The sequence below is a fragment of the Thamnophis elegans genome, chromosome 4 (genome assembly GCF_009769535.1).
Source record: "Thamnophis elegans isolate rThaEle1 chromosome 4, rThaEle1.pri, whole genome shotgun sequence".
In the NCBI taxonomy this organism is placed as follows: Eukaryota; Metazoa; Chordata; class Lepidosauria; order Squamata; family Colubridae; genus Thamnophis; species Thamnophis elegans.
Window position 1 is genome coordinate 34,718,445 of NC_045544.1, and position 19,977 is coordinate 34,738,421.

The window sequence follows — 19,977 nt, forward strand, 5'->3', positions numbered from 1 at the left end:
ACCAAGTGACCATGGTGATGCAGTGTGAAAAATGACCGTAAATCACTTTTTTCATTGTTGTTGTAATTTTAATTGGCCTTACTGTTGTAAGTTGAGGACTATACCTGTATTACTGACTTAACCCACTCTTGTAATATGGAGAGGACAGAAAAGCACTCAGTGTACTGGAGGGGCAGAAGCATGACCCCATTTTGCAGGAGCAACTCCTTTCCCTGAAAATGCTGTTTCTTTCTCCTTTGTTTCAAAGGTCAGGAGCTATGATCTGATTTACCTGATTCCTCCTGGAGTGGAGGAAAAATGAGATGTAGTTAAGCAGAGAAAGTAAACGAGAGGGGGAAAAAAGCCAACATCTATCTTCACTTCTTGGTAGACCACTGAAGGGACTGGTTGGCTGTCACTAACGTCGTTTGCCATCGGAAGGGCTCTGGGAGCAAAAGGATGAGAAGTTGCGCCCTGAAGACACGGGAAGAAATTCGTGGAGGTTTCTTTTAATGCTTTAGGGTTAGGGTTCGTGTCCTTCGTCTCCCCCCCCCCCTCTTTGGTACCCAAAAGGGCGAGCAAAGAAGGAAAAAAAAAACGTTCAGCCACGGCTGTTTCATACGAGAACTTCACCGTCCAACGACCAAGATCCAAGGAGACCGAGAGCTGAATAAAATGAGACCCGGGAAAGGAGGGGAGAAGGAGGAGACTCGGCTGAGGCCGGGCAGAGTAGGGCCGGGAGAAAGGGTTGCTTTCCACAGATGCGTCGCTTCTCCTTAGCCCTGCTCCGGGAGCCTGGGAGGAGCGGACAGCCTTGTTACAAGAAAGCGAAATTATTGTGAACATCTTTTTTTTTTCCTTTCTCCTCTGGAAGAAGCGTTGCGGGCGGGGGCTGGCCCTCGCCCTCCGCCACTTTGGCGGGAAAAGAACTTCGCAGGCGTCTGAGACTCCGGCCAGCCTAAAGCGAAATCCGCCAGGGGGGCCATCGGGAGAGAGGTGGGACTATAAGGGGCTCCTTCGCCCTCTTCTCTCCCCTTCTCCGGTGACGTTGAGGTCTCCTCCCTCTGGCGGAGTTCAGGCGCCTGCGAACGCTGTCCTGTGATCGGCGCGGCCCGAGCTGCTTCCATCCATCCGTCCGGCTGTCCGTCCGCTCAACCTAGCCGGTTGAGCATCCGTCGCGGACCGGCCGCCACTTCGCCCAGCCGGGCAGAAGTTTGCCCCCGCGTCGCCTTTTACACCGGTGGCTCAGCATTCCTGCCGCCGTGGAGTGAGAAAGGCTGCGCCAAGAGCAAGCTGAGAAGGAGAGAGGTAAGAGGACGCGGCCGTTCCTTCCACCGTCCACCGACAGGCGGCCCGTTACCAGACGTCTTTTTCTTGGCCCACACTTGGAGGTCAGCAATAGGCAGGGGGGGGGGTACGTTAAAAAAGATATTGGGGTGTGGGAAAGAGGGTCTAGCAATTGCTCAGGGACATTTCACTCATTACGAACTAATGAGTAGATTGCGAATCTCTTCGAAGTTAGAAATGGGTTATTATATCAGCGCTCCAGAAACTGGAGTTGCAATCCTGTGCAGTCCAATTAGTAAAGTATTCCAGACAGACATCCTGGGGCTGATTCTTACCATGTGAGTTGGACTACAGTTCCCATAAATACCCAGATCGGTATGGCCAAAAGTCAGTCTTGGTAACACATGCTTGAGATCTTCAAAGTAGCTTGCCTATGTTACTGGCATGCATCTTTATTTCTAAGGTAATAGAATTTAATCAACTATTTGAGCCTTCTGGATTTAAAAAGAATGTGTGGAGCTGGCCCAATTCCACACATTTTATATATATGGCTTTCTTGATTCTTTACTCAGATCCCCAGCGAAGTACAAAGCCAAAAGCAAGGCTTGTAATTTAGGGTAGAGTTTTGAAAAGTTGAAGTGGAGAGGTTAATGTTTTTGGAAGTGAAATTGTCCCAAAGGACATCACTGCTGTATGGGTTTTGCAGACTTTCTGCCTGCTGCGGACATTTAGGAACATTATTCTTTGAACACAGATTCAAGAAATACCAGTAAATGTCACTGAGCAACTATGACTCAGGCCTCTAGTAAATATATTTTAGATGGAACAATAAACATATACATAACCTTGCCTTATTTGTGTTATGTGTAAAGTTTATTAAAATGTTATTGACCACAAAAATAGGCTGAAATTATATAGAACCAGGACAGTGAAAAAAACTCCACTGAACTCACTTTTGATTAAGTACAGGTAAATGTGCCCTCTAAATTGTTTTAAAAATTGTTCTAAATGTACTATAGTTGTATATAGACTGAATTCACACAGCCAATTCCTACACAGAGATCCTTGTAAATGACTATTGATACACAGTAATATTGAGTTACAGTGTTCCTGAATTGAGAACAGATTTTTAAAAAGCTGATATCAATATCATTATTGTAGTAAGCTGGTATGGAAATAGCCAACGTATACAATGTATTTAGGATTCGTCCCCTTGTCCTGAAGAGTATAGCAATAGCAATAGCAATAGCAGTTAGACTTATATACCGCTTCATAGGGCTTTCAGCCCTCTCTAAGCGGTTTACAGAGTCAGCATATTGCCCCCAACAACAATCCGGGTCCTCATCCCACCTCGGAAGGATGGAAGGCTGAGTCAACCCTGAGCCGGTGAGATTTGAACAGCCGAACTGCAGAACTGCAGTCAGCTGAAGTAGCCTGCAGTGCTGCATTTAGTATGTTTTCCTATTTTTGGAATTATCACATGCAAAATTAGAAATACTATAGCTTAAATAAAAATGTAGCAATCCATTACTATCATCCTTTATGAAACCTGATTTATCTGCCAAAGGCAATCTGCCTACGTTGAACTGAAGAGAAAGTTAAGACTACAAACTATATAAACCTATTGGGGAATAAAGTGCATAAAAGTAAAGAGTTGTGCTGATTCATTTTTTAAGGAGGGTCATTGGGCGATATTTTGATATCTAAACTCTGCCATTAATATTTTTTTCAATACACTACCTAATTACCACAGTAAAAGGATATAAAGTTTAGAAATGACATCAGAAATCATTTGGTCTAACCCCCTGCCCAATGCTACAATCTTATACTACAGCATCCCAAGAGGCAGCTTTCCAGCCTGTATTTAATCATCTCTAGTGAATAGGGTCTGTCACACATCCAAGGTAGTCTCTTCCACTCTTGAATAGCTTTTACTGTTAGGGATCTTTTTATAATGTCCAACCAAAATCAGTTTCCTTGTAATTTAATCCCATCAATTCTTGTCTTCTGGAACAATTCTACCTTGCCTTTTATACAACCAACTAGTTTATTGAAGACAGCTACCATTTCCTTCCACAGGCTTTTCTTCTGTAGGCTTTAACCTACACTATCATTCCTAGTGACTCTAACTATGATGTGTAAGTTATTTCTCTGATGTACTGTATCAACTTGGTTAGTAAAGGAGGATAGGATTTTGATGGTTAATGTTTTGGAAGGAGCTTTTTTTAAAAAAATAAGATAAATCTGTTTTATATTTACTTTATTAAATATTGTATTAATATTTCCTATCTTAAAACAGAGCAAGAAGTAACTGAGATGAACAAAGGAGTTTCCTACTGCATGCAGAACAAAGTAATTTAACTAGAGAGAGACAGAGATAGTCAGCCTCAGAATTTACATCCAAAGTCTTTCCTCCCACTTTTTTCAAATTAACAAACTGAAGTTACATTTCTTCGTTATCTCATAATTTGTTTTAATATACTTTTGTCAATGTTTTTTTCATTGTTACTAAAGGACCTATTTTATGTTTTAAAACTTAGAAAGATGTGGTAGTGCACCTTTGACCTTCTCAATGAATTTTTAATTCAGGTTTGAAAAGCTTCTGATAAGATGAAGAGAGAGAAAAGTAGGAGAGGGGCAAAGGAAAAAAAACTATAGTAATAGTAATAATAATACTAATAGGTATAGTATAGTAGTATAGTACAGTACAGTACAGTAGCAAGGGTTTTATTATTTGTCTGATTTTGTCTTCCTATACTGAGAGCTATTTTAACTTTCTTCAGATTATGTGGTATTTGTAGAATTGTATTACATATGTATGCTGAGAAGCATGTTTCATTGTACTCAATGAGACATATCCTCGAGCATTGTCCCATTTGGTTCTCTAGATGGTGTGTCGCTAAATGTGTATTGAGATTCTCAGTCATCCAGGTCATGGTTGTCCCAAAGGTGCATTTTCAAGAGTAAACAGGACTTTCTGGTTTTTCTTTGAAGACATTTGGCTTCTTATCCAAGAAGAAACTTCTTGGATGAGAAGAGAAACATCTTAAAAGAAAAACCAGAAAGTCCAGTTGCCTCTTGAAAATGCACCTTTGAGTCTAGATGGTGTGGTTTTGCAGTTTTCAGAATTTTCTGTTATGCTTAGGCTTAGAATTTGGGGAATAGTGGTCCCAGCTCTAAAGGACATCAATTTGGGGAAGACTAGAAGGTAAGATAGCATCCTGAAGTTGCTCTTAAGTTGTATTTATGGCTTTTAGCATCTTCCAAAAATTGTGTGCTTGGGACAAAGCTAGTTATAAAATAAAGCACTAAAGCAGAAACATAAGATTAGATAGTTTCGTTTTCTGTCCCATTATTTAAAAAAGAGAAGTTCATGACATAATGTTCTTCTTTTAGTGACAACACTATATAAAAGCAGATTAAGTAAGATTCCTAGTTTAACTAAACAGTTGCCTAACAGCAAACTATTTTCCACAGTGACTTATATGCAAAAGTATGGTCATTGGGTAGTTCTTTGTTAAACTGTGTTTTGGAAAACACTTGTGTGGTGTTAGAAAATAAAAGGGCAAAACTTCTTCAGGCATCATTAAGATGCACCCAATCAACCAATTTAACTCCCAATGTCTGGAACTGCTCACTCCATGATGATACTGTATACTATAGAATTGTAGGGCACAAAGAAGGAATCCAGTGGTAAAGACTTGCACAAAGAAAGCTTCTATTCCTTATTTTAAACTTATTCCTAACAATCTTGAGCCCTTGAACTTGTCTTTGATGGGTCTTTGCAGTCTGATTGCTAAACAACTTTGCTTTACAGGAAGGTAAGTAGAATTTGTTTAAGACCCAAGTACAACACGACAGGGTGAGCTCCCATTCCTGCCCCAGCTCCTGCCCACTTAGCAGTTTAAACAATGCAAATACAAGTAGATAAATAGATATCACTTCAGTGGGAAGGTAACCATGCACAGGTATTCCAGCCATATAACCATGGAAATGTCTTTAGACAACACTGATTCTCTCGGCTAAGAAAGAGATGAGCACTGCCCTCTAAAATCGAACATGGCCAAATGAGAAATCTACCTCTCTATATAGAGTTATAAATCCAAGTCAGTGGTGGGTTGCAGGTGTACGCCCCAGTATGGGCATACCGGAGCCAGCCCAGAGCACCGGATACCATTCCGGTATGGTGCTCCGGAGGGCCATCCGAGCTCCTTACCGGTGTTTAAAGGCTTCTGCACTTCTGCGCATGCTCATGGCACATACAACGCCTGTGCAACACTCCGCACAGCAGCTGGAGTGTTGCAGAACATTGTGAAGGCACTAAGACGCATGCATACGCTGCATGCATGAGCGCTGCACGCGTCCATAAGCACGCCTCCGGCCCCGTTCCAACTGTACCAGTTGGAATGGGATTTAAAACCCACCACTGATCCAAGTATAGAAATATGTAGTCAATTTATTGGGAATTATGCCTGGGTATGTTGCATAGACACGGATTATAAATTAGTGTACTTTTCACAGTATAAGACACACCTTTTTCCTCCCAAAAAAGAGGGTGAAAATCTGGGTGCATCTTATACACTGAATACAGCATTTTTGGCCTCCCAAAACCCCATCCCACATATCCCTTTTTTTTTTTTTGCAAAACTGGACATGCAGAGGGTTTGGGAGGCCTGTAGAGTGCTGCTGGGGCTGGGGAGGGCAAAAGCAAGTGAAAAAAGGGCCCATTTTTTTTACAAAAACAGGTGTTTTTGCCCTCCCCAGCCCCAGCAGCATTCTACAGGCATCCCAAACTCTCTGCCCACCCTGTTTCTGCAAAAAATAAACCAATTTTTCACCTACCAAACCCATCATGCGTCACGCTTTTGCCCTCCCCAGGCCCCAGGAGCACTTCGCAGGCCTCCCAAACTGTCTGCATGCCCTGTTTTTCACAAAAAATGGAGTGTGCAGAGGGTTTGGCAGACCTGCAGAGTGCTCCTGGGGGTCGGGGAGGGCAAAACTATTTTTTTTTTAAAAAATACCTCTTCAAAATCTTGGTGCGTCTTATAGTCCGAAAAATACGGTACATTTAGATGAGATATAAATGTTCTCTGAAAGAGGAAGGGTATTGTGTGCTTTGGTGACCAACATAAATAATGCTCCATCTATTGACTCCAAAACTAATATATGTGTGGTGATTCCATATGTACATGTATATACATATGACCATAGAATTGGTGCCTTTTCAATTGGGGAGTCAGCAAAAGTAATGAAATGCAATAAAAAAAGCACAGTGTTCTTTTACTTTTCTTAAATTGCATAGAATTGAAAAAGTATCAAATTAAATAAAACTATTACAGATCTGTAGTTTATATATTTCATTTATATAATATATAAATATCCCAAAGATAAAGAAAGAGAAACATCTTACCTGAAATAGACACCCACACCCTTTGCCTCAGTGGGAATTTCTCTCAGATACCGGCCTAGAATGCATTATAAGGGCAACAGAATTAAAGTCAGCTCCAACCAAAGATCACTTTTGCTATATTGTACTTAATTCAGGGGGAAAATGTCTTAAACATCTGTTTTGCCAGTAAAGAAGTATTTACATTCCAAAACCTTATCACCACATAGTATTCCCACATTATCAGCTAAATCCAATTTCTCAGACTGTAATACTTTTCCTTTTATTTTCCCCAAGCTTCTCTACTGTAAAAGGGAACACAATAATATTGTTGTGGCTTTCACATTTTTTTTCTGGGCTTTTTTCGTCCCCTTCCATGGCATGATGCAATTAATCCTGCCTAGAGTTCAGGACATAGTTGCCAAAGCTCCATATCTTTATCTTAAACTTTGTTCTCCCTTGTAAATTTACAATATGATACAAAAGAATTCCATGGTATTTTAAGTCCTGCATATAAAACCTAGCACCCTTTTATCTACTCCACTTTTCCTCTGCCCACCAATCAGGTTTGGTATCTAAATCCTTTGTGGTCTTGTGTGCATTTTTCTCCTTTTTAGCTTTACTGAAATCTGCAGTGGATAGTGAAACTAACCAAGTGCTTGGATTCTGAAATATGCACAGGAAATGCAATGGGCAGTGAAAGTAACCAAATGTTTGCTTCTGAAATCTGCACAGGAAATCATTGACTGGTATAAATATGAGATCCACCCTGTTCTCCTCCCTGCATTGGTGAAAGAAGCGTATGGGTTGCATCATGATAGTAATTTTTATAGCAAGAGCTATTCTGCTATAAATTAGGCGATTTGATAGTCATTATCTGATTTAACAGCAATAAACACTCAACTTTTCAGTAACTTATGGTTTCTAATGTTGCTAAAGTGCATGGAATGAAGAAATGGAAGTCTGCCAAATATCAGAAAAGATGCAGCCACTTAAAAAGATAATCCAGAAAAAAAAATAGTTTGTGTCGGTTTGAATGAGACCTCAATAAACCAAATGGACAATTTTCTAAATTGAAGGGAATCACTTTAATGAATAAAAATTATCAGCATAATTTATTAAGACAGTGTTAATGTATGAACATAAATTAAAATTTATAGCCATATTTCTAAGACTGGCAAACCTTTTCCTGATTTTCATGTAGAAACACCAAAAGTTGTATAACATTTGCTTTATTTAAGCAGGAGTCCAAAATTTTATTTACATTTATTGGTAATTGGACTGTGGAGATGACACTTTAGAATTCTTTCCACAAGTATGCATGTATGTTTTCTATTCCTAAATGAATGTAAAATATTCATTCTATGTTATTAGATTCTTATCCCAATTTTTTATATTTATTTATAAATGCATTTATATGGCTGCTCAGATTTCTGGTGGCTCTGGGCAATTTGCAATATTAAAAAATCCTCAACATAAAACCATAAAGCCCTCTCAACCCTATCCATACCTAATACCCATCTCCTATTTCTAAGCATTAATGTCTATTGTTTATGCTGCAAGTTGTATCATGCAGCATTTCTCATTATTTAAAAAAATAAATTTACACTCAAATGTTTGTAAAAGACCATAAGAGCCACAGCGATTAGAGTGCAGTACTGCAGGCTACTTCTGCTGGCAGCTGATTGCCAGCCGTTTGGCAGTATAAGTCCCCACTGGCTCAAGATTGACTCAGCCTTCCATTCTTTCGAGGATGGTAAAAGGAGGACCTGGATTGTTGGGGGCAATATGGTGATTCTGTAAACTGTCTTAGAGAGGGCTGTAAAGCACTGTGAAGCGGTATATAAGTTCTATTGCTATAAAGTATAAGGAGTAACAAAATATGTAGCATATGGTGTCAGCACAGCTATTGGTGCTGCTATGTGAATGGGCAGGATATGAAGATTAAAGTCTGTGTAACAATTGTAATCAAACTCATGACCAGTGATAGTAGAGCCAGCCTCATAAATGTTGTAGAAAAGAAAAAAATAATACAGTCTTTACCACCATTCAAAGTTAGCAACTCTGTGATTTACTTAACAAGTGAAGTTATTCACTTAGCAACTGTGGCAAAAGGTCATAAAATTAGGTGCTACTCTTTTAACCGCCTTGCTTAGCAATAGAAATTCTGATCTCACAGTCATGACTACCTGTATAGCAATGTTGGTGGACATTCCTAGCGCATGTATCATAACATTTCCCCCATCATCTCTAACAGTATGGTATGTCAATAATGCATTAACAGTATTACCAGTCAGTAAAATGCAGTGGCGAATATCACTCAAATTGTCACATTAATTCTCCTTGCACAAGTTGCCTCCATGGTGCCTTGATTATAAGGCTTTTATTTGAAAGCCAGAGTGGTCTGGGAAATGGATTACAATCCTGTTCTGCAGATTATTCCCTCCATAAAAAAAAAGGTCCATAATCTGCAGACTGAAAGACTGAAGCTAAACAGCAATATTAAACTTTCTAGTGGCTCAGTGAAAAATTAAACTCAGGAGGAAACAGGAAATGACTGTTTGAAGCCATCTGGGGGAAAAAAGATGTGTGGCTTCCAGAAGGCAAAGCACAATTTGGGGAATTTTGATTAGCAGTCAAGTTAAACAAAACAAAATATCGGATGGCTATATGATTAACCACACTGACACAAGTAGGAGATGGGACTCTACAAATGTTCCAGGAATCAGGCCCATTACATGTCCTCTTTACCTCCTACCTTGCTTGCTACCATCCTTTCTGTTCTATCAGTGTAGCAACATATGTATTGAATAGAGAATTAGTTCATTGGCCAGAGCAATAATCTGCTCTTTTCCCAAGAATTCAAATGGTATTGATTAACTATTTACCATAAGTCATTTTTTTATTTCTAGAGAAGACATAAATAGAATTTATCCTTCACAATTTATCCCTAAACTGTCTCCCAATGAGGGACACTGACTGACACTGTTACTGAATCCCTCCACCTTATTGTTAGACTTTCTTTCTTCCTTCCTTTCTACCATTTTCAATCATTCCGAGCTTTTACCAAAGACTTGAGTCTTCTCATACATGTACAAAGTAGAAAAAATTTGAGCCTGGTCAATTGTGCTTCAAGTGAGAAGTATGGGTTGATTTGGTCAATGAGCCATCAATATGTTTTCTTCAAGGTGGTATAGAGAGCAGTTTTTCTCCTTGACATTTACTATGTAAGGTAGGTTAGAGTTAAGAGAGAAAGAAAGATAGAGAGAGTATAAAGACTAGATATCTCAAGCAAAATGGCATAAATTTTGGTTTTTATTCTGGCTACAAAACACTAAAAAGAAACAGCTGACAAGATATATTGTCAAATTGGAAAACTACAATTTCCTGCTCCTTTTCCACTGAAATGCATATGAATGTTAAGACTGTTTTATAGATCTAAACAAGTTGAATAAATCTGTCCCCTCCCCACACATCAGATTACACCTATTTTGTGATTTCATAATACCATTATCCTGCCCTATATCTACTCCTTGCTTTAAAATGTGCTGTTTTCACTACATAAAAAGATGGTATAGAATCAATACAGTTATTCTACTTTTCTCTTCCTTAAATATATTTATTATAGGAAAAGAAAAAAAAGTGGTAGAAGAATATAAGAAGGCAACATATAGGAGATAGAGATACCTAGGTTTCACAATATAATTGCAGAGTGTTTAAAGCCATCATTCCCTCCATTAAACATTGCTCCATTGTGGGACCTAGGAAGGATGGGTTTTCTGTAACAGCCCCCACCTTCTGGAACAGCATCCCTCCCCACAGATAAGGACAGCACCCTCTTTCCTAAGCTTCCAGAAAACCTTGAAAATCTGGCTTTGGTCCCAGACCAGGGGTTGATGTTTATGATATGTTCCATGGCTTCTGTTACATTAATTTTGTTGTTTATTAGATCATATTTGTTTAGATTGCCTATTTGATTTAATGTTTCTAGCTGTTTATATGTTTTTCTGTAGTTATTATGCCACCCAGTGGAGTTGGACAGACAATAAATTTAAATAAAATAAATATGTCATAACTGAGCTATAGTGACCAGAACAGCAATGTTCAAAATAACCTGGATCAGTTTTTAAGGAAGTTGAGTGGGATAAAATAGGAGGCAGGAGACAAAATTCACTGTTGAGAGGCCAATGAACTTATGCTCTATCTTGCTTGCCTATGCTCGCCATTATCCCCTGATAGTTTCCCCACAACCATTTGTGGGTGTTACCTGTTGGCACAATAAGTCTATTGAATCTAAAGAGAAGAAACTACATTGCAGTTTTATTAATGGTGCCTACTTGTTCAATTCCAAACAGTTGGAGCTTTTTGTACAAAGAAGAAAAATATATCATTTTCCTATTTGCCTTTACTGATGTGTGATGGTCTATTATCTGAAAATGGGAGATGATATTGTGTAGCAATATTACCCAGAGTCCCTCTCTGAGGGAAATGGGTGGTTCAAAAAATATAAAATATAATAAATCGCAACCACCTGTTGCAAAATGTTTTCTAATTTTATTTCGGAATATGCAGTAGATAAAGCAATATGGGGTAGTCAGATAATTATAGAATATGGAATAAAAGACTTGGAAGGGACTTGGAGATCTTCTAGTCCAACCCTTGCTCAAGAAGGAGATCCTCTCTCTTTCTGGATAAATGGCTGTCCAAACTCTGTTAAAAACCTCCAATGATGGAGTGCCCACAACTTCTGGAGGAAAGCCATTCCACTATTGTTCTCACTGTCAGGACATTTATCCTAAGTTCTAGGTTGGATTCTCTTCCTTGATAAGTTTCCATCTATTACTTCTTGTCCTGCCTTCAGATGCTTTGAAAAATAGGCTGACCACTTCTTCTCTGTGATAGCCTCTCACATATTGGAAGACTGCTGTCATGTCACCCCTAGTCCTTCTTTTTCTTAGACTAGAAACACCCAGTTTCCTACAACTATTCATCATATGTTTTAGCCTCCAGCTCCCTAAACATCTTTGTGCTGTTCTCTCTACCCTTTCTAGAATCTCAACATCTTTTTGTATCCTGGTGACCAAAAAGGACACATATTCTGTGAATGGTCTTACCAAAGCAGTGCTAACACTTCACGTGACTTGATACTACCCCTCTATTGATGCAGCCTATGACTGCATTGTGGAGGGTGGGGGTTGGCAGCTGCAGCACATTGCTGGCTCATATTTAAGTGGTTGTCCATTTATTATAGTGGTAGCGATAGCACTAAGATTGCTATTGTTGTACAGCACTCTCTGAGTGGTTACGGTTCCAGCATATTGCCCCCAAACAATCTGGGTCTTCATTTTACCAATGAAGATGGAAGAATAGTCAAACCTTGAGGTCCTGTCAGGCTCAAACTCCAGGCTGTGGGCAGAGTTTGCCTGCAATACTGCCTTTTAACTACTGTGCTATATCTCTGAATCTCTGATATGCTTTTTTGCATTTGCATAATTATTCTATGGGAATTGGAGCTGAGGAAGAACAAATACCACACTCTAAGGGCATCTGCCTCTAAACGAGTATTATATTCTTTCAATATGAGCTCCAGCAGTAAAATCGAAGTTACCAGAAAATATTAATGCTGAATGACTGATTCAAGTAATCTGAGATAGTTAGGGGAAATATTATTAGCCACTCATTTATTAAATATCTGATATGTGTTAGTACAAAGTGCAGTCTCCTGTCCATCTGTTGCCAATGATGTAGCTGAAGGTATATGGTGGTGCTGTGCAGCTTCATACAGCAGGTTTTCAGATACAGCGGTGAGCGCTGATAGCCAGTAGAGATGATAATGATAACCTTTACTGGGAACTGGTGAAGACGAAGAGAGGGAGAGAATCATTATCTGGCTTCTTTCATTGACTCAGGCTTTTTGTTGATTGGAATACAATTCACCCATAAGCCAGTATAGCATCCTAGCTAATTTAAGTTTGTTCCTGTTACTATCCTGTGCTATTCCAACACATATTGATTAAGACAATGACAGAGTTTGATACTATAAAAAATCTTGCTTAGTCTGTTTATGACTGCCAAAACTCCATTTGAGCAAGATAATTGATTCTGGTGATTTTTATTCAAAATTGGACTCTTGGTATATTCTTTCAAAAAGCAGTAGAATGTAATCTTTCTCAGCTTGTGAACTAATAATATTTAGATAATTTACACCTGCTAATATCATCATTATAAATAGAACAATTGCAAACTATGTGGCTAAAAGGGTCTGTACAGTTGTTGAAAATAGTAAGCAAATATAAAATATGAATATTGAGGGAATATTAATATATTCTTTATTGTGTTTTCGTATACCAATGTGGTCAAAAGTATTGATACTCCTCTGTTTTCCAAAGAATCCCAATTTGTTGTGAAATAAGTTGAAACTGAGATAATCAAATGGCATCCAGAGTTCTTTATTCCACAATCGACAGAGCACATATTTTGCTTTTAATGTGTGATTTAACATATTCTCTTGTCAACTGTAATTTATTTCATGGCAAATTAAGATTCTTTTTGGAAAATAAGTATGCGTACCATACATTTTAGCCTTTCTCTCTGTGCAGTCTGCTGAATAATTGAACTTTTATGGGAGGAAATTATTTTTTTTCCAAGTTGACATCAACACTACAAAAAGCTGCTGATATGGTTTTTACGGGGGATACGGGGGACCCCCTGCAGGGTAGGGCTGAGGATTATGTCCAGTTCTTAGCGGACAAAGTTGCTCGGTTTCGGTCGGATTTGGACTCCACCTTTGCAGATCCAGCCGAGGCACAGGGAGATAACTTGACAGACCATCTCTGGGTTGAGTTTCAGGATGTTGCCCCTGGGGATGTGGACAAGGCCATATGAGCTGTGAGTGCCTCCACCTGTGTACTGGACCCGTGTCCCTCCTGCTGGTTGCCAACAGCAGTGAGGTGACACGAGGCTGGATCCAGGCGGTCGTTACCGCCTCCCTTCGGGAGGGGCACTTCCCCGCCGCACTTAAGCGGCGGTGGTGAGACCCCTCCTGAAGAAACCATCCTTGGATCCAGCCGCTCTCAACATTTTTAACAATTACCGTCCAGTCTCCAACCTCCCCTTCATCGGGAAGGTTGTTGAGAAGGTGGTGGCCTTCCAGCTTCAACGGTCCTTGGAGGAAGCTAGTTACCTTGACCCCTTCCAGTCTGGCTTCAGACCTGGTTACAGCACAGAAACCGCTTTGGTCGCATTGAACGATGATCTCTGGAGAGCCAGGGATGGAGGCCATGCGTCCATCCTGGTTCTCCTTGACCTCTCGGCGGCTTTCGATACCATCGACCATGGTATCCTTCTGCGACGACTACAGGAGGTGGGGGTGGGAGGCACTGTTTTGCAGTGGTTCTCCTCCTACCTCTCGGACAGGTTGCAGTCGGTGTTGGTTGGGGGGCAGAGATCGTCCCCTAGGCCCCTAACGTATGGGGTGCCGCAGGGTTCGGTCTTATCCCCCCTACTATTTAACATCTACATGAAACCGCTGGGTGAGATCATTTGGAGGCACGGGATAAAATACCACCCGGGTGCCGTTCGGAGCCTGAAGAGAGACCAGGGCACGAGCGATTTTACGGAGAGTCTGGTGCAGGCAGCGGACTGGAGAGATTCTGCTCTCCGAGGCTGCCTTTCGCGAAAGACGCTGATGCCGTTCGGGGACGCCCGGAAGACGCCGTGGCCCAGCTGATTTAGAGCAGCGTTTAAAGATACCGTCCGGGTGCCGCTTGGAAGGCGTTGCGGCCCAACTCGGCTAGAGACGTTGGGTAACTATTGTTGGAGGTTCGTCGTGACCTGTCTGACTTGAGAGAGCCTTAACTCTCCTCCACTTGCTGGCTGAGAGAATCTCCCCCCCCCCCTTTATGCTACTTTCTTTATCCCGTCTGTGTTTGGTTGCTGTGGACTTGCATTGGACTATTCATCGCCCCAGGGAGAAGGCGGTTAGCCTGGAACAGCACTGGGAGAGAATGGGAGGCTGTCTCCATCTGTTGCTATTGCACCCCCCTTCCTCTCCCCTCGGCTTGGCCTCCCCTGTTGGTGCATTCCCCCCTCCACTAGGCCATCGCCATCGCAGGGCCTTTGCTGGGCGAGATTAGAATCCTTTTGGAATGCGGCTTTTGGACTTTTTGGAGTATATCTTCATCTGCTCTTCTATTTGGACTTCCATCTGCCACGGCCATTGTTGCCTGATGCCGCCTTGGACCTGCTAACACAGATAGCGCCATTACCGGCCGAGCGGGGGTACTTACAGTACATAGAAGGCCCTCTCCTTGCCTCAACCATCTTGGACTTTTTTGGACCTTCCCAGAACTATTCGCACTTTAAATTAATTAATTTTTTGCGCAATTTATAATTTATAATCTCTTTCTTTTCTTTCATCTTTTTCTTCTTTCTTTGTATGGGCTATGCATGAGGTACGCTTGAGATGAATGAATGTCCACTTTTATGATCATAATTGTTGTAATTTTGTGTTTTAACTTTTACGTGGGGGACTGCTTGGGGAGTGTATGAGTATGCGTGATTCGGAGGACCTGCCGGGAGTTGCGGAGGCCACGGGGGTGGTTGAGGGGACCAGAGACACGGGAGAGGGTCGGGGTATTGCGGTCGTAACAGGGAGGGGCAGATACGGCGGGGACTTTAGGGCAGGCCATTACCGGGGAAGGAGGGTTCGCTACATTACAGAGATCCCTCCTTCCGGCCCTAGAGTCCCACTCCAAGACCAGATGGCGCAAGTAGTCAGGACCCTGGTCTCAGGCTGTTGTCGCTAAATGCCAGGTCTGTTGTACATAAAGCTCCTCTCGTCCGGGACTTAATTTTAGACGAGAGGGCAGACCTGGCATGTATTACTGAAACTGGCTGGGCCCAGAGGGAGGAGTCCCCCTTGTAGAGCTGTGCCCAGAAGGATTTCAGGTGCTGCATCAGCCGAGAGCCCAGGGAAGGGGTGGGGGTGTGCCGCTGGTTATCCGAGAGTCGTTAGTTCCTCGTAGGGTCCCTGCTCCGGAGATTGTCGGGTGTGAGTCTTTGCTGTTAAAGTTTGGACCTCAAGGGTCAAGTGGTCTGCTGCTAACGTACCTGCCTCCCAACAGCGTTGTCAGCAGCCCTCCCCTCGCTCCTCGAGTCGGTAGCCGAGCTGGCAATTGAGTTCCCTAGGTTGATGGTCCTGGGGGACTTTAATTTTGCCGTCGCTCGGCGAAAACTCTGATGGGGCGCAGGAGTTCATGGCTTCCATGACAGCCATGGGCTTGACCCAAGTAATTCGAGGGCCCAACCCATTCAGCGGGACACATGCTTGACCTCGTATTTCTCTCGGAGGCAGTGGATTTGTGATCTTGGTCTGAGGGGGAGTGACATCATACCCCTGTCCGTGGTCAGACATTACCTACTGAGGCTCGACTTCCGGAGGCCAAACCCCACTGTAGGGAGGATGAACCGACCAGGTGGTTCCGCCCCAGGCGTCTTATGGAGCCGTCAAGGTTCCAGACAGAGCTTGGGGTTATTCCTGACACTTTCGCCCACAGTCCGGTGGAGACTCTGGCTGCTGCGTGGCACTCGGCAGCGTCGGAGGCCCTCGACCGGATTGCGCCACTGCGGCTCCTCCGAGGCGGCGGTATCCCGGAGACCCCCTTGGTTTACCGAGGAACTCCGGGAGATGAAGCGCCGGAGGAGATGCCTAGAGCACCGTTGGGAGGTCCGATAAGTCCGAACCGAACCGGGCAATGGTAACCGCCTGCACCAGGGAATACACCAGGGCACTTAGGGCAGCAAAAAGATCGCATATAGTCCACCCTGGTAGCATCCGCTGAGTCCCGTCCAGCCGCCCTGTTTAGGATAACCCGCTCCCTACTGAACAAGGGAGGCGGGGGAACCCTTGCAGGGCAGAGCTGAAGAATATGCCCAATTCTTAGCGGACAAAATTGCTCGGTTTTCGGTCGGACTTGGACTCCAACCCCTGCAGTTCCAGCCGAGGCGCAAGGGGACCAAGTAGACAGCTCTGGGTTGAGTTTCAGGACGTTACCCCCGGGGATGTGGACAAGGCCATGAGAGCTGTAAGTACCTCCACCTGCGTCCTGGATCCGTGTCCCTCATGGCTGGTTACTAACTGCAGTGAGGTGACACGAGGCTGGATCCAGGCGGTTGTAACCGCCTCCTTCGGGAGGGGAACTTCCCCGCCACACTGAAAGCGGCGGTGGTGAGACCCCTCCTGAAGAAACCATCCTTGGATCCAGCTGTTCTTAATAGCTAGCGTCCAGTCTCCAACCTTCCATTTCTGGGGAAGGTTTTGAGAAGGTGGTGGCCTTCCAGCTCCAACGGTCCTTGGAGGAAGCAAACTACCTAGACCCCTTCCAGTCAGGCTTCAGGCCCGGTTACAGCACAGAAACCGCTTTGGTCGCATTGATGGATGATCTCTGGAGAGCCAGAGATGAAGGACGTTCCTCCATCCTGGTCCTCCTTGACCTCTCAGCGGCTTTCGATACATCGACCATGGTATCCTTCTGCGACGACTGCGGGAGGGTGGAGTGGGAGGCACCGTGCTACGGTGGTTCTCCTCCTACCTCTCGGACAGGTCGCAGTCGGTGTTAGTGGGGTGGGCAGAGATCGTCCCCTAGGCCCCTAAATTATTGGGGTGCCCTCAGGGCTCGGTCTTATCCCCCTACTATTCACATCTACATGAAACCGCTGGGAGAGATCATCCGCAGGCACGGGATTAGATACCATCAATATGCGGACGATACTCAATTGTATCTGTCCGCCCGTGCCAACTCAATGAAGCGGTGGACGTGATGTGCCGGGCCTTGAGGCCGTCATGGACCTGGATGAGGGTTAACAAGCTTGTGCTCAACCCAGAAGAAGACCGAGTGGCTGTTGTGTTTCCTCCCAAAGATTTGGCTACTGTTCCATCACTCAGGCTGGGGGGTCAAATTTTATACCCCTCAGAGAGGGTTCGCAACTTGGGAGTCCTCCTGGATCCACAGCTGTCATTTGACCACCACTTAACGGCTGTGACCAGGGGGGCGTTCGCCCAGGTTCGCCTGGTGCGCCAGTTGCGACCCTACCTGAATCGGGAGGCTCTCACAACAGTCACTCGGGCCTTGTGACCTCTAGGCTGGAATACTGCAATGTGCTCTACATGGGGCTTGCCCTTGAAGAGCATCCGGCGACTTCAGCTAGTGCAGAATGCAGCCGCGCGAGTGATTGCGGGTGCACCCCGATTCACCCGCATTACACCTATCCTCCGCGAGCTGCGCTGGCTACCTGTTGATCTCCGGATGCGCTTCAAGGTGCTATTATCACCCATAAAGCCTACATGGCAGTGGATCTGGATACTTGAGAGACCGCCTTCTGCCAATTACATCCCTGCGACCGATAAGATCCCATAGATTAGGCCTCCTCCGCATTCCATCGGCCAGCCAGTGTCGGCTGGCAACTACAAGGAGGAGGGCCTTCTCAGCAGTAGCCCCGACCCTTTGGAACGAGCTCCCCGTGGAGATTCGTACCCTCTCCACCGTCCAGGCCTTCCGCATAGCCTTGAAGAACTGGCTCGCCCGTCAGGCCTGGGGATAGGATAGTTGCCCCTCCCGAATGATGAATGTATGTTGTTTGCTATTTTATTACATGTTGTCCTACTGTCTGTATTCCCCCCCTTCCCAGTTTTTGTGTGAGCCGCCCTGAGTCCCCTCAGGGAAAAGGGCGGCCTACAAATTCTAATAAAATTCTAAAAAAAAATTCTAAAAAAAATACGCGGACGACACTCAGCTATATCTGTCCGCCCCGTGCCAACTCAATGAAGCAGTGGACGTGATGAACTGGGGTCTTGAAGCCGTTAAGAACTGGATGAGAGCTAACAAACTGGTACTCAACCCAGACAAGACCGAGTGGCTGTTGTGTTTCCCTCCCAATAATTTGGCCAGTGTTCCATCGCTCAGGCTGGGGGGTCAAATTTTATACCCCTCAGATAGGGTTCGCAACTTGGGAGTCCTCCTGGACCCACAGCTGACTTTTGACCATCACCTGTCGGCTGTGACCAGGGGGGCATTTGCCCAGGTTCGCCTGGTACGCCAGTTGCGACCCTACCTGAACCGGGAGGCTCTCACAACAATCACTCGAGCCCTTGTGACCTCTAGGCTGGAATACTGCAATGTGCTCTACATGGGGCTGCCCTTGAAGAGCATCCGGCGACTTCAGCTAGTCCAGAATGCGGCCGCGCGAGTGATAGTGGGCGCACCGCGGTTCGCCCACATAACACCTATCCTCCGCGAGCTGCACTGGCTACCTGTTGATCTCCGGGTGCGCTTCAAGGTGCTACTTACCATCCATAAAGCCCTCCATGGTAGTGGATCTGAGTACTTGAGAGACCGCCTCCTGCCAATTACCTCCCTTCGACCTATTAGATCGCACAGATTAGGCCTCCTCCGAGTTCCATCCGCCAGTCAGTGCCGACTGGCGACTACACGGAGGAGAGCCTTCTCAGTAGCAGCTCCGACCCTTTGGAACAATCTCCCCATGGAGATTCACACCCTCACCACCGTCCAGACCTTCCGCACAGCCCTTAAGATCTGGCTATCCCGTCAGGCCTGAGGATAAAAATTCTAATCCGCCCCACCCGAATGTTGAATGAAAGTTGCGTTTTATTGTTTTAATTTTTTTTACTCACGTATTGTCTTATGTTTTGTCTTGCACTCCCCCTCCCGTGAATTGTAAGCCGCCCTGAGTCCCCTCAGGGAAAAGGGCGGCCTATAAATAATAAATAAAATCTAAAAAAAAAATCTAATTTTTTTTTTAATAATCATATTTCATGTGTGAAAACAATGTAGGTTGACATAATGTAACTGGGCAGACTGCCTGGCTACAGTCTCTCTCTCAGAACCACTAGTAAATAACATAGTAAGCAGTGATGGGATTCAAATAATTTAACAACCGGTTCTCTACCCTAATGACTGGGTAGTCATGGCTCAGTGGTCATGTGACTGGGTAGGTGTGGCCAATTCAAGATCATTCACAATTATGGGCGCTTTGCCTTAGCTGTTACAATGTAATAAGGGTTAACCGGAGAGGCAGTTTCTGTAAGCAGGGCAATAAAGATTAGGCTAGAAACAACACCGGAATGTTTCCTTCCTGCCTATCTTACAAGATTAGCCCTGTAAAATGGAAAAAAAACGAAGTGACATTTCTTCTGACCACTGGTTCTCTGAACCACTTAGAAAGTTAACAACCGGTTCTCCCGAATCGAACTGGCAGAATCTCATCACTGATAATAAGTAACTAGGGATTCCTATCAAAGTGCTGAG

The 19,977-nt window shown here is 43.9% G+C and overlaps 1 protein-coding gene across 1 annotated transcript in view; it reads left to right on the forward strand.

Moving 5' to 3' along the window:
- The first annotated feature begins 729 nt into the window (after window positions 1–729).
- Window positions 730–19,977, forward strand: part of DSE (dermatan sulfate epimerase) — a 38,975-nt gene continuing 19,727 nt past the window's right edge. The window contains exon 1 of the mRNA XM_032217107.1: window positions 730–1,287. The gene's annotated coding sequence lies outside the window, so the exon portion shown is untranslated. The remainder of the gene's footprint in view (window positions 1,288–19,977) is intronic.